The sequence below is a fragment of the Bombina bombina genome, chromosome 4 (genome assembly GCF_027579735.1).
Source record: "Bombina bombina isolate aBomBom1 chromosome 4, aBomBom1.pri, whole genome shotgun sequence".
Classification (NCBI taxonomy): domain Eukaryota; kingdom Metazoa; phylum Chordata; class Amphibia; order Anura; family Bombinatoridae; genus Bombina; species Bombina bombina.
Window position 1 is genome coordinate 696,640,638 of NC_069502.1, and position 11,685 is coordinate 696,652,322.

The window sequence follows — 11,685 nt, forward strand, 5'->3', positions numbered from 1 at the left end:
CCAGCAGTCTCATAGGCTAAACGTATTATGCTACGAAGCCAAAAAGAGAGAGAGGTAGCAGAAGCTTTTTGACCTCTCCTCTGTCCAGAGTAAACGACAAACAAGGAAGAAGTTTGGCGAAAATCTTTAGTTGCCTGCAAGTAGAACTTGAGGGCACGAACTACATCCAGATTGTGTAAAAGACGTTCCTTCTTTGAAGAAGGATTTGGACACAAGGATGGGACAACAATCTCTTGATTGATGTTCCTGTTAGTGACTACCTTAGGTAAGAACCCAGGTTTAGTACGCAGAACTACCTTGTCTGAGTGAAAAATCAGATAAGGGGAATCACAATGTAAGGCTGATAACTCAGAGACTCTTCGAGCCGAGGAAATAGCCATTAAAAACAGAACTTTCCAAGATAACATTTTTATATCAATGGAATGAAGGGGTTCAAACGGAACACCCTGTAAAACGTTAAGAACTAAGTTTAAACTCCATGGTGGAGCAACAGCTTTAAACACAGGCTTGATCCTAGCTAAAGCCTGACAAAAGGACTGGACGTCTGGATTTTCTGACAGACGTCTGTGTAACAAGATGGACAGAGCTGAAATCTGTCCCTTTAATGAACTAGCTGATAAACCCTTTTCTAAACCTTCTTGTAGAAAAGACAGTATCCTAGCGATCCTAACCTTACTCCAGGAGTAACCTTTGGATTCGCACCAGTATAGGTATTTCCGCCATATTTTATGGTAAATCCTTCTGGTAACAGGCTTCCTAGCCTGAATTAGGGTATCAATAACCGACTCAGAAAAACCTCGTTTTGATAAAATCAAGCGTTCAATTTCCAAGCAGTCAGCTTCAGAGAAGTTAGATTTTGATGTTTGAATGGACCCTGTATCAGAAGGTCCTGTCTTAGAGGTAGAGACCAAGGCGGACAGGATGACATGTCCACTAGATCTGCATACCAAGTCCTGCGTGGCCATGCAGGTGCTATTAGAATTACTGATGCTCTCTCCTGTTTGATTTTGGCAATCAATCGAGGAAGCAGCGGGAAGGGTGGAAACACATAAGCCATCCTGAAGTTCCAAGGTGCTGTCAAAGCATCTATCAGAACTGCTCCCGGATCCCTGGATCTGGACCCGTAGCGAGGAAGTTTGGCGTTCTGGCGAGACGCCATGAGATCTATCTCTGGTTTGCCCCAACGTCGAAGTATTTGGGCAAAGACCTCCGGATGAAGTTCCCACTCCCCCGGATGAAAAGTCTGGCGACTCAAGAAATCCGCCTCCCAGTTCTCCACTCCCGGGATGTGGATTGCTGACAGGTGGCAAGAGTGAGACTCTGCCCAGCGAATTATCTTTGATACTTCCATCATTGCTAGGGAGCTTCTTGTCCCTCCCTGATGGTTGATGTAAGCTACAGTCGTGATGTTGTCCGACTGAAACCTGATGAACCCCCGAGTTGTTAACTGGGGCCAAGCCAGAAGGGCATTGAGCACTGCTCTCAATTCCAGAATGTTTATTGGAAGGAGACTCTCCTCCTGATTCCATAGTCCCTGAGCCTTCAGAGAATCCAGACAGCGCCCCAACCTAGTAGGCTGGCGTCTGTTGTTACAATTGTCCAGTCTGGCCTGCTGAATGGCATCCCCCTGGACAGGTGTGGCCGATAAAGCCACCATAGAAGAGAATTTCTGGTCTCTTGATTCAGATTCAGAGTAGGGGACAAATCTGAGTAATCCCCATTCCACTGACTTAGCATGCATAATTGCAGCGGTCTGAGGTGTAGGCGTGCAAAAGGTACTATGTCCATTGCCGCTACCATTAAGCCGATCACCTCCATGCATTGAGCTACTGACGGGTGTTGAATGGAATGCAGGACGCGGCATGCATTTTGAAGCTTTGTTAACCTGTCTTCTGTCAGGTAAATCTTCATTTCTACAGAATCTATAAGAGTCCCCAAGAATGGAACTCTTGTGAGAGGAAAGAGAGAACTCTTCTTTTCGTTCACTTTCCATCCATGCGACCTTAGAAATGCCAGAACTAACTCTGTATGAGACCTGGCAGTTTGAAAGCTTGAAGCTTGAATTAGAATGTCGTCTAGGTACGGAGCTACCGAAATCCCTCGCGGTCTTAGTACCGCTAGAAGGGCACCCAGAACCTTTGTGAAGATTCTTGGAGCCGTAGCCAATCCGAATGGAAGAGCTACAAACTGGTAGTGCCTGTCTAAGAAGGCAAACCTTAGATACCGGTGATGATCTTTGTGGATCGGTATGTGAAGGTAAGCATCCTTTAAATCCACTGTGGTCATGTACTGACCCTCTTGGATCATGGGTAAGATTGTCCGAATAGTTTCCATTTTGAACGATGGAACTCTTAGGAATTTGTTTAGAGTCTTTAAATCTAAGATTGGCCTGAAAGTTCCCTCTTTTTTGGGAACCACAAACAGGTTTGAGTAGAACCCTTGTCCTTGTTCCGACCGCGGAACCGGATGGATCACTCCCATTAATAACAGATCTTGTACGCAGCGTAGAAACGCTTCTTTCTTTATCTGGTTTGTTGACAACCTTGACAGATGAAATCTCCCTCTTGGGGGAGATAATTTGAAGTCTAGAAGGTATCCCTGCGATATGATCTCTAGAGCCCAGGGATCCTGAACATCTCTTGCCCAGGCCTGGGCGAAGAGAGAGAGTCTGCCCCCCACTAGATCCGGTCCCGGATCGGGGGCTCTCGGTTCATGCTGTCTTTGGGGCAGCAGCAGGTTTCCTGGCCTGCTTGCTCTTGTTCCAGGACTGGTTAGGCTTCCAGCCTTGCCTGTAACGAGCAACAGCTCCTTCCTGTTTTGGTGCAGTGGAGGTTGATGCTGCTCCTGTTTTAAAGTTCCGAAAGGGACGAAAATTAGACTGTCTAGCCTTAGCTTTGGCTTTGTCCTGAGGTAGGGCGTGGCCCTTACCTCCTGTAATGTCAGCGATAATCTCTTTCAAACCGGGCCCAAATAAAGACTGCCCCTTGAAAGGTATATTAAGTAATTTGGACTTAGAAGTAACATCAGCTGACCAGGATTTTAGCCACAGCGCCCTACGTGCCTGTATGGCGAATCCTGAGTTCTTAGCCGTAAGTTTGGTTAAATGTACTACGGCCTCCGAAATGAAGGAATTAGCTAGTTTAAGGACTCTAAGCCTGTCCGTAATGTCGTCTAGCGTAGATGAACTAAGGTTCTCTTCAAGCGACTCAATCCAAAATGCTGCCGCAGCCGTAATCGGCGCGATACATGCAAGGGGTTGTAATATAAAACCTTGTTGAACAAACATTTTCTTAAGGTAACCCTCTAATTTTTTATCCATTGGATCTGAGAAAGCACAGCTATCCTCCACCGGGATAGTGGTACGCTTAGCTAAAGTAGAAACTGCTCCCTCCACCTTGGGGACCGTTTGCCATAAGTCCCGAGTGGTGGCGTCTATTGGAAACATCTTTCTAAATATTGGAGGGGGTGAGAACGGCACACCGGGTCTATCCCACTCCTTAGTAACAATTTCAGTTAGTCTCTTAGGTATAGGAAAAACGTCAGTACTCGCCGGTACCGCAAAGTATTTATCCAACCTACACAGTTTCTCTGGTATTGCAACGGTGTTACAATCGTTGAGAGCTGCTAAGACCTCCCCTAGTAATACACGGAGGTTCTCCAATTTAAATTTAAAATTTGAAATATCTGAGTCCAATCTGTTTGGATCAGAACCGTCACCCACAGAATGAAGCTCTCCGTCCTCATGCTCTGCGAGCTGTGACGCAGTATCAGACATGGCCCTAGCATTGTCAGCGCACTCTGTTCTCACCCCAGAGTGATCACGCTTGCCTCTTAGTTCTGGTAATTTAGACAAAACTTCAGTCATAACAGTAGCCATATCTTGTAATGTTATCTGTAATGGCCGCCCAGATGTACTAGGCGCCAAAATATCACGCACCTCCCGGGCGGGAGATGCAGGTACTGCCGCGTGAGGCGAGTTAGTCGGCATAACTCTCCCCTCGCTGTTTGGTGAAATTTGTTCACATTGTACAGATTGACTTTTATTTAAAGTAGCATCAATACAGTTAGTACATAAATTTCTATTGGGCTCCACCTTGGCATTGGAACAAATGACACAGATATCTTCCTCTGAGTCAGACATGTTTAACACACTAGCAAAAAACTTACAACTTGGTTATAATCTTTTTTAGCAAAAAACGTACTGTGCCTCAAAGAGGTACTAACGATTAAATGACAGTTGAAATAGTGAACTGAAAAACAGTTATAGCATCAAACTTTAAAACAACAAAACTTTTAGCAAAGGTTTGTTCCCATTAGTAAAATAACAATAATTAAATTTGACATAAAAAATACAAAGCAACGTTTTTATTCACAGTCACTATAAGAATTCTCACAGCTCTGCTGAGAGAATTTACCTCCCTTCAAAGAAGTTTGAAGACCCCTGAGATCTATCAGAGATGAACCGGATCATGCAGGAAAAATAAAAGTAACTGACTGGTATTTTTTGATGCGTAGCAAAGAGCGCCAAAACGGCCCCTCCCTCTCCCACACAGCAGTGAAGAGAAACGAAACTGTCACAAATAAAGCCAAAAAACTGCCAAGTGGAAAATAATGCCCAAATATTTATTCACACAGTACCTCAGCAATGTAAACGATTCTACATTCCAGCAAAAACGTTTAACATGATAAATAGTTATTAAAAAGGATTAGTGACCTTTAACAGAGTAGTTCCGGTGAAATACCATCCCCAGAATACTGAAGTGTATACATACATGTCATTTTAACGGTATGGCAGGATTTTCTCATCAATTCCATTCAGAAAATAAAAACTGCTACATACCTCAATGCAGATTCCTCTGCCCGCTGTCCCCTGATCTGAAGCCTTTACCTCCCTCAGATGGCCGAGAACAGCAATATGATCTTAACTACTCCGGTTAAAATCATAGTAAAAAACTCTGACAGATTCTTCCTCAAACTCTGCCAGAGAAGTAATAACACGCTCCGGTGTTATTTTAAAATAACAAACTTTTGATTGAAGTCATAAAAACTAAGTATAATCACCATAGTCCTCTCACACATCCTATCTAGTCGTTGGGTGCAAGAGAATGACTGGGACTGACGTAGAGGGGAGGAGCTATATGCAGCTCTGCTGGGTGAATCCTCTTGCATTTCCTGTTGGGGAGGAGTTAAATCCCAGAAGTAATGATGACCCGTGGACTGATCACACATAACAGAAGAAAACTTTTCATCACTTACACGGATATAAACAAAACATTCACTCATAAGGAAACACTTAAAAGGAGGATCACTCACTAACACTTAATATTTATTCGGATTACAGCTTTATTATTAATTTTTAATTTTTATTTTTTGACACTAGATTTTTAACGCATCGGTTTTTTTTTCCCCACATTTTTTCACTTTTTAATCATACCTTATATTTTTGTATATTTATATAATTTTTTATATATATATATTTTTTACATTTTTATATTTTTTACATTTTTACTCACTATTTTTACAACACTATTTTTTGTTTCTATTTTTATATATTTTTCCACCATTATCACAGGATTCACATAATTTTTTGTTTGAATTTTCTGTTTGGATTTTATTAGCTTCACTACCTGATTTTTTTTATGGATTTGTCTTACTGGAATTCTTACTACTAGAACATATCTATTGGACACATCCATTGGATACAATTATTGGACACATCTGCTAGAAGCAATATTGCATAACTCCAGGTTTTAGAACTTCAATTGTCAATTTTTATACTTGCTGATCTCTCCATTTGGAGAGACTTCCTAAGAAATTATTGTAAACATTTACACTGTTTTTTAATTGATTTTCTTAATTTGTACTTGTATGTTTGTATAGTACACATGGATCCATGTTAGTAATTATGATTTGTTAATAAATGTTTGATAATTTTTAAATCATCTCCCGCCTATTGTTAATAGATTTTTATTTTATTTTATTTCACTGAATTTGTTAGAATCTTCCTTTGCCTTCTTTTAGGCGCTTTTGGACTATTGTTGTATTTGTATCTTTGATTAGGGTGAGCTAGATACCCTATTATCCAGGAGCCATAAGGAAGCAGGTTGTGCGCTGAGAGACATTTTGATTAAGCTCAGAAAACTGTTTCTATGCAGAAAACAAAGATGGCCATGTGGTAAAAATCATGCCCCAATAAGTTTTATCACCAAGTACCTCACAAAAAACGATTAACATGCCATTAAACGTTTTGAACATACATTTTAAAAGTTATGAAGTGTTATTAATAAGCCTGCTACCAGTCGCTTTTACTGCAGTTAAGGCTCATACATTATTTCAGTATTAACAGTATTTTCAGAGTCAATTCCATTCCTTAGAAAAATACATTCAGTGTACACACACTCATCAGCCTAATACCAGTCGCTATCACTGCATTTAAGGCTGAACTTACGTTACATTGGTATCAGCAGTATTTTCTCAGTCAATTCCATTCCTCAGAAAAATAATTTACTGCACATACCTCGTTTGCAGGGGGGCCCTGCATGCTATTCCCCTTTTCTGAAGTTACCTCACTCCTCAGATGAGAACAGCCAGTAGATCTTAGTTACGTCTGCTAAGATCATAGAAAACGCAGGCAGATTCTTCTTCTAATGCTGCCTGAGAACAAACAGCACACTCCGGTGCCATTTAAAACAACAAACTTTTGATTGAAGAAATAAACTAAGTTAAAAAACACCACAGACCTCTCACAGCGACCTATCTTTAGTTAGGCTGCAAGAGAATGACTGAATATGACATGTGAGGGGAGGAGCTATATAGCAGCTCTGCTTGGGTGATCCTCTTGCAGCTTCCTGTTAGGAAGAGATATATTCCATAAGTAATGGATGACCCGTGGACTGACTACACTTAACAAGAGAAATCTGTCCCTTTAACGAACTAGCAGATAAGCCCTTTTCTAAACCCTCTTGTAGAAAAGACAATATCCTAGGAATCCTAACCTTACTCCATGAGTAACTCTTGGATTCGCACCAATGTAAATATTTACGCCATATCTTATGGTAAATTCTTCTGGTAACAGGTTTCCTAGCCTGTATTAAGGTATCAATAACCGACTCCGAGAAGCCACGCTTTGATAAAATCAAGCGTTCAATCTCCATGCAGTCAGCCTCAGAGAAATTAGATTTGGATGGTTGAAAGGACCCTGAATTAGAAGGTCCTGCCTCAGAGGCAGAGACCATGGTGGACAGGACGACATGTCCACTAGGTCTGCATACCAGGTCCTGCGTGGCCACGCAGGCGCTATCAGAATCACCGATGCTCTCTCCTGTTTGATCTTGGCAATCAATCGAGGAAGCATCAGAAATGGTGGAAACACATAAGCCATGTTGAAGACCCAAGGGGCTGTCAGAGCATCTATCAGCACCGCTCCCGGGTCCCTGGACCTGGATCCGTAACAAGGAAGCTTGGCGTTCTGGCGAGACGCCATGAGATCCAGATCTGGTTTGCCCCAACGATGAATCAGTTGAGCGAAGACCTCCGGATGAAGTTCCCACTCCCCTGGATGAAAAGTCTGGCGACTTAGAAAATCCGCCTCCCAGTTCTCCACGCCTGGGATGTGGATCGCTGACAGGTGGCAAGAGTGAGACTCTGCCCAGCGAATTATCTTTGAGACTTCCAACATCGCTAGGGAACTCCTGGTTCCCCCTTGATGGTTGATGTAAGCCACAGTCGTGATGTTGTCCGACTGAAATCTGATGAACCTCTGAGTTGCTAACTGAGGCCAAGCTAGAAGAGCATTGAAAACTGCTCTTAACGCCAGAATATTTATTGGGAGGAGTTTCTCCTCCTGAGTCCATGATCCCTGAGCCTTCAGGGAATTCCAGACTGCGCCCCAACCTAGAAGGCTGGCGTCTGTTGTTACAATCGTCCAATCTGGCCTGCGAAAGGTCATTCCTTTGGACAGATGGGGCCGAGAAAGCCACCATAGAAGAGAATCTCTGGTCTCTTGATCCAGATTTAGCAGAGGGGACAAATCTGAGTAATCCCCATTCCACTGACTTAGCATGCACAATTGCAGCGGTCTGAGATGCAGGCGCGCAAATGGTACTATGTCCATTGCCGCTACCATTAAGCCGATTACCTCCATGCACTGAGCTACTGACGGGTGTGGAATGGAATGAAGGGCACGGCAAGCATTTAGAAGCTTTGATAACCTGGCCTCCGTCAGGTAAATTCTCATCTCTACAGAATCTATAAGAGTCCCTAGGAAGGGAACCCTTGAAAGTGGCAATAGAGAACTCTTTTCCACGTTTACCTTCCACCCATGCGACATCAGAAATGCCAGAACTATCTCTGTATGAGACTTGGCAGTTTGAAAACTTGACGCTTGTATCAGAATGTCGTCTAGGTACGGAGCCACCGCTATGCCTCGCGGTCTGAGTACCGCCAGAAGTGAGCCCAGAACCTTTGTAAAGATTCTTGGGGCCGTAGCTAACCCGAAGGGAAGAGCTACAAACTGGTAATGCCTGTCTAGGAAGGCAAATCTTAAGTACCGGTAATGATCCTTGTGAATCGGTATATGAAGGTAGGCATCCTTTAAGTCCACTGTGGTCATGTATTGACCCTCTTGGATCATGGGTAGGATGGTTCGAATAGTTTCCATTTTGAATGATGGAACTCTTAGGAATTTGTTTAGGATCTTTAAGTCCAAGATTGGTCTGAAGGTTCCCTCTTTCTTGGGAACCACAAATAGATTTGAATAGAATCCTTGCCTGTGTTCCGTCCGCGGAACTGGGTGGATCACCCCCATTAGTAAGAGGTCTTGTACACAGCGTAGAAGCGCCTCTTTCTTTATTCGGTTTGCTGATAACCTTGAAAGATGAAATCTCCCTTGTGGAGGAGAAGCTTTGAAGTCCAGAAGATATCCCTGAGATATGATCTCCAACGCCCAGGGATCCTGGACATCTCTTGCCCAAGCCTGGGCAAAGAGAAAAAGTCTGCCCCCCACTAGATCCGTTTCCGGATAGGGGGCCCTCTCTTCATGCTGTCTTAGGGGCAGCAGCAGGTTTTCTGGCCTGCTTGCCCTTGTTCCAGGACTGGTTAGCTTTCCAGCCCTGTCTGTAACGAGCAACAGCTCCTTTCTGTTTTGGAGCGGAGGAAGTTGATGCTGCTCCTGCCTTGAGGTTACGAAAGGCACGAAAATTAGACTGTTTGGCCTTTGATTTGGCCTAGTCCTGAGGCAGAGCATGGCCCTTACCTCCCGTAATGTCAGCAATAATTTCTTTCAAGCCGGGCCCGAATAAGGTCTGCCCTTTGAAAGGAATATTAAGAAATTTAGATTTAGAAGTCACATCAGCTGACCAGGATTTAAGCCACAGCGCTCTGCGTGCTTGGATGGCGAATCCGGAGTTCTTAGCCGTAAGTTTGGTTAAATGTACGACGGCATCAGAAACAAATGAGTTAGCTAGCTTAAGTGCTTTAAGCTTGTTCACAATTTCATCCAATGGAGCTGTGCGAATGGCCTCTTCCAGAGACTCAAACCAGAATGCCGCCGCAGCAGTGACAGGCGCAATGCATGCAAGGGGCTGTAAGATAAAACCTTGTTGAACAAACATTTTCTTAAGGTAACCTTCTAATTTTTTATCCATTGGATCTGAAAAGGCACAACTATCCTCCACCGGGATAGTGGTACGCTTAGCCAAAGTAGGCACACCGGGTCTATCCCACTCCTTGCTAATAATTTCTGTAAGCCTCTTAGGTATAGGAAAAACGTCAGTACACACCGGTACCGCAAAGTATTTATCCAGCCTACATAATTTCTCTGGAATTGCAACCGTGTTACAATCATTCAGAGCCGCTAATACCTCCCCAAGCAATACGCGGAGGTTCTCAAGCTTAAATTTAAAATTAGAAATCTCTGAATCCAGTCTTCCCGGATCAGATCCGTCACCCACAGAATGAAGCTCTCCGTCCTCATGTTCTGCAAATTGGGACGCAGTATCGGACATGGCTCTCCTATCATCAGCGCGCTCTGTCCTTAACCCAGAGCAATCGCGCTTGCCTCTTAATTCTGGCAATTTAGATAATACTTCTGTCATAACAGTAGCCATGTCTTGCAAAGTGATTTGTATGGGCCTCCCTGTTGGCGCCACAATATCACGCACCTCCTGAGCGGGAAGCGAAGGTACTGACACGTGAGGAGAGTTAGTCGGCATAACTTCCCCCTCGTTGTCTGGTGATAATTTCTTTACATGTAAAGATTGACTTTTATTTAAAGTGACATCAATGCAATTAGTACACAAATTTCTATTGGGCTCCACATTGGCCTTTAAACATAGTGAACAAAGAGATTCATCTGAGTCAGACATGTTTAAACAGACTAGCAATGAGACTAGCAAGCTTGGAAAAAACTTTCAAATAAATTTACAAGCAATATAAAAAACGCTACTGCGCCTTTAAGAAGCACAAAAAGCTGTCACAGTTGAAATAACAATGAACCAAATTAGTTATAGCAACCAAATTTTCACAGTAAATGTATTAAGTTAGCAGAGCATTGCACCCACTTGCAAATGGATGATTAACCCCTTAATACTCAAACACGGATAACAATTATATAATTAACGTTTTTATCACAGTCAAACACACTGTCACAGGTCTGCTGTGACTGATTACCTCCCTCAAAACGAATTTTGAAGACCCCTGAGCTCTCTAGAGACGTCCTGGATCATGGAGGATGAAATAGGAAGATTGTGACTGAAATTTTACTGCGCAAAAAAGCGCTAAAATAGGCCCCTCCCACTCATATTACAACAGTGGGGAAGCTCAGTAAACTGTTGCTATGCAGAAACAAAGATAGCCATGTGGTAAAAATCATGCCCCAATAAGTTTTATCACCAAGTACCTCACAAAAAACGATTAACATGCTAGTAAACGTTTTGAACATATATTTTAAAAGCTATGAAGTGTTATTAATAAGCCTGCTACCAGTCGCATTTACTGCAGTGAAGGCTCATACATTACTTCAGTATTAACAGTATTTTCTGAGTGAAATTCCATTCCCTAGAAAAATACTTCAGTGTACACACACTCATCAGCCTAATACCAGTCGCTACCACTGCATTTAAGGCTGAACTTACATTACATTGGTATTAGCAGTATTTTCTCAGTCAATTCCATTCCTTAGAAAAATAATTTACTGCACATACCTCATTTGCAGGGGGGCCCTGCATGCTATTCCCCTCTTTCTGAAGTTACCTCACCCCTCAGAATGTGTGAGAACAGCCAGTGGATCTTAGTTACGTCTGCTAAGATCATAGAAAACGCAGGCAGATTCTTCTTCTAATGCTGCCTGAGAACAAACAGCACACTCCGGTGCCATTTAAAATAACAAACTTTTGATTGAAGAAATAAACTAAGTTTAAAAACATCACAGACCTCTCACAACGACCTATCTTTAGTTAGGTTGCAAGAGAATGACTGGATATGACATGTGAGGGGAGGAGCTATATAGCAGCTCTGCTTGGGTGATCCTCTTGCAACTTCCTGTTGGGGAAGAGATATAATCCCATAAGTAATGGATGACCCGTGGACTGACTACACTTAACAAGAGAAACATGCAATTTTCTCAGAGGTGTTTTGACTGTTTACTAGATAAATATTAGTTGTAAAAATCTAACTAGAAAGAAAAAG